This window comes from Salmo salar, chromosome 06 (assembly GCF_965601325.2).
Source record: "Salmo salar chromosome 06, fSalSal1, whole genome shotgun sequence".
NCBI classification, from domain to species: domain Eukaryota; kingdom Metazoa; phylum Chordata; class Actinopteri; order Salmoniformes; family Salmonidae; genus Salmo; species Salmo salar.
In genome coordinates, this window is record NC_138296.1 from 76105001 (window position 1) to 76109068 (window position 4068).

A 4068-nucleotide genomic window follows, 5' to 3' on the forward strand; every position below is an offset into this window, starting at 1 on the left:
CGTCTCAGGGTGAGAGAGAGAGAGAGAGAGGGAGGGAGAGGGGGAGTGAGGGAGTCCTACAGTATGTCTCAGGATGAGAGGGAGAGAGAGGGGGAGTGAGGGAGTTCTACAGTACGTCTCAGGATGAGAGGGAGAGAGAGGGGGAGTGAGGGAGTTCTACAGTATGTCTCAGGATGAGAGGGAGAGAGAGGGGGAGTGAGGGAGTTCTACAGTACGTCTCAGGATGAGAGGGAGAGGAAAAAAGAGTTGTAGAGTCAGGAGAGAGGGTCTCCACCATTTGGAAGGAGAGAAGGAAGGCGTGAGAAGGGAGGGTGGAGTGAGGAAATGTAGAAAGGAGGTGTGGAAGGAAGGGTGTGTGTTTTTATGCGTTGGTAAGTGGTTGGCTGAGGTTTACTACCACTGTAAACACTGCCCTGCCATGGCTGTTCCACACGTGTGTGCCCCCTCCCTAAATACCAACCTCCCTCCTCCCCCCGGTGCCGCCCCGTCCCCCCCGTGCCCCCCCCGTCCCCGTCCCACCAGCACGTTGTTCAGCAACAGTGCTATTCTCTGACCCTCTCTCTGCTTTTCAGCACGTCCTCTCTTTCTATGGTCATTATGTCACCCTGCCTGATTTATCCCTCCGTGTGTGTGTGTGTGTGTGTGTGTGTGTGTGTGTGTGTGTGTGTGTGTGTGTGTGTGTGTGTGTGTGTGTGTGTGTGTGGGTGTGTGTGTGCGTGCGTGTGTGCGACACAGGTGTTCGAACTCTCTGATCCTGTGTTTCCATAACACACTCTCCTCTCACCCAGACCCACCCAGTGCTGTCTTTATCCAAGTCATGTAGAAGGGAATCTGCAGCTACAGTAAGATCTGTTGATGTTGGGTTCAGTTCAATAGAGCCTCCAGATACCGAGTACTGATCTGGATCTAGTGTCCTGGTCTGGATCTAGTGTCCTGGTCTGCATCTAGTGTCCTGGTCTGCATCTAGTGTCCTGGTCTGGATCTAGTGTCCTGGTCTGCATCTAGTGTCCTGATCTGCATCTAGTGTCCTGGTCTGGATCTAGTGTCCTGGTCTGCATCTAGTGTCCTGGTCTGCATCTAGTGTCCTGGTCTGGATCTAGTGTCTTGGAATGGATCTAGTGTCCTGGTCTGCATCTAGTGTCCAAGGTCTGGATCTAGTATCCTGGTCTGGATCTAGTGTCTTGGAATGGATCTAGTGTCCTGGTCTGCATCTAGTGTCCTGGATCTAGTGTGAGTCAGTAGGCCAGAACACCTCAGGTTACAATTTAAACTTCACTATATCTGTTTAAATGTGCAGTAGTGTGTGTTTGACTAGGAGGGGTGTAGTGTGTGTTTGACTAGGAGGGGTGTAGTGTGTGTTTGACTAGGAGGGGTGTAGTGTGTGTTTGACTAGGAGGGGTGTAGTGTGTGTTTGACTAGGAGGGGTGTAGTGTGTGTGTTTGACTAGGAGGGGTGTAGTGTGTGTTTGACTAGGAGGGGTGTAGTGTGTGTTTGACTAGGAGGGGTGTAGTGTGTGTGTTTGACTAGGAGGGGTGTAGTGTGTGTGTTTGACTAGGAGGGGTGTAGTGTGTGTTTGACTAGGAGGGGTGTAGTGTGTGTGTTTGACTAGGAAGGGTGTAGTGTGTGTTTGACTAGGAGGGGTGTAGTGTGTGTTTGACTAGGAGGGGTGTAGTGTGTGTTTGACTAGGAGGGGTGTAGTGTGTGTTTGACTAGGAGGGGTGTAGTGTGTGTTTGACTAGGAGGGGTGTAGTGTGTGTTTGACTAGGAGCGGTGTAGTGTGTGTTTGACTAGGAGGGGTGTAGTGTGTGTGTTTGACTAGGAGGGGTGTAGTGTGTGTTTGACTAGGAGGGGTGTAGTGTGTGTTTGACTAGGAGGGGTGTAGTGTGTGTTTGACTAGGAGGGGTGTAGTGTGTGTTTGACTAGGAGGGGTGTAGTGTGTGTGTTTGACTAGGAGGGGTGTAGTGTGTGTGTTTGACTAGGAGGGGTGTAGTGTGTGTTTGACTAGGAGGGGTGTAGTGTGTGTTTGACTAGGAGGGGTGTAGTGTGTGTTTGACTAGGAGGGGTGTAGTGTGTGTTTGACTAGGAGGGGTGTAGTGTGTGTTTGACTAGGAGGGGTGTAGTGTGTGTTTGACTAGGAGGGGTGTAGTGTGTGTTTGACTAGGAGGGGTGTAGTGTGTGTTTGACTAGGAGGGGTGTAGTGTGTGTTTGACTAGGAGGGGTGTAGTGTGTGTTTGACTAGGAGGGGTGTAGTGTGTGTTTGACTAGGAGGGGTGTAGTGTGTGTTTGACTAGGAGGGGTGTAGTGTGTGTTTGACTAGGAGGGGTGTAGTGTGTGTTTGACTAGGAGGGGTGTAGTGTGTGTTTGACTAGGAGGGGTGTAGTGTGTGTTTGACTAGGAGGGGTGTAGTGTGTGTTTGACTAGGAGGGGTGTAGTGTGTGTTTGACTAGGAGGGGTGTAGTGTGTGTTTGACTAGGAGGGGTGTAGTGTGTGTTTGACTAGGAGGGGTGTAGTGTGTGTTTGACTAGGAGGGGTGTAGTGTGTGTTTGACTAGGAGGGGTGTAGTGTGTGTTTGACTAGGAGGGGTGTAGTGTGTGTTTGACTAGGAGGGGTGTAGTGTGTGTTTGACTAGGAGGGGTGTAGTGTGTGTTTGACTAGGAGGGGTGTAGTGTGTGTTTGACTAGGAGGGGTGTAGTGTGTGTTTGACTAGGAGGGGTGTAGTGTGTGTGTTTGACTAGGAGGGGTGTAGTGTGTGTTTGACTAGGAGGGGTGTAGTGTGTGTTTGACTAGGAGGGGTGTAGTGTGTGTTTGACTAGGAGGGGTGTAGTGTGTGTTTGACTAGGAGGGGTGTAGTGTGTGTTTGACTAGGAGGGGTGTAGTGTGTGTGTTTGACTAGGAGGGGTGTAGTGTGTGTGTTTGACTAGGAGGGGTGTAGTGTGTGTGTTTGACTAGGAGGGGTGTAGTGTGTGTTTGACTAGGAGGGGTGTAGTGTGTGTTTGACTAGGAGGGGTGTAGTGTGTGTTTGACTAGGAGGGGTGTAGTGTGTGTGTTTGACTAGGAGGGGTGTAGTGTGTGTTTGACTAGGAGGGGTGTAGTGTGTGTTTTACTAGGAGGGGTGTAGTGTGTGTTTGACTAGGAGGGGTGTAGTGTGTGTTTGACTAGGAGGGGTGTAGTGTGTGTTTGACTAGGAGGGGTGTAGTGTGTGTTTGACTAGGAGGGGTGTAGTGTGTGTTTGACTAGGAGGGGTGTAGTGTGTGGTTTGACTAGGAGGGGTGTAGTGTGTGTTTGACTAGGAGGGGTGTAGTGTGTGATTGACTAGGAGGGGTGTAGTGTGTGTTTGACTAGGAGGGGTGTAGTGTATGTGTTTGACTAGGAGGGGTGTAGTGTGTGTTTGACTAGGAGGGGTGTAGTGTGTGTGTTTGACTAGGAGGGGTGTAGTGTGTGTTTGACTAGGAGGGGTGTAGTGTATGTTTGACTTGGAGGGGTGTAGTGTGTGTGTTTGACTAGGAGGGGTGTAGTGTGTGTGTTTGACTAGGAGGGGTGTAGTGTATGTGTTTGACTAGGAGGGGTGTAGTGTGTGTTTGACTAGGAGGGGTGTAGTGTGTGTTTGACTAGGAGGGGTGTAGTGTGTGTGTTTGACTAGGAGGGGTGTAGTATGTGTGTTTGACTAGGAGGGGTGTAGTGTGTGTTTGACTAGGAGGGGTGTAGTGTGTGTTTGACTAGGAGGGGTGTAGTGTATGTGTTTGACTAGGAGGGGTGTAGTGTGTGTTTGACTAGGAGGGGTGTAGTGTGTGTTTGACTAGGAGGGGTGTAGTGTGTGTTTGACTAGGAGGGGTGTAGTGTGTGTTTGACTAGGAGGGGTGTAGTGTGTGTGTTTGACTAGGAGGGGTGTAGTGTGTGATTGACTAGGAGGGGTGTAGTGTGTGTTTGACTAGGAGGGGTGTAGTGTGTGTTTGACTAGGAGGGGTGTAGTGTGTGTTTGACTAGGAGGGGTGTAGTGTGTGTTTGACTAGGAGGGGTGTAGTGTGTGTTTGACTAGGAGGGGTGTAGTGTGTGTGTTTGACCAGGAGG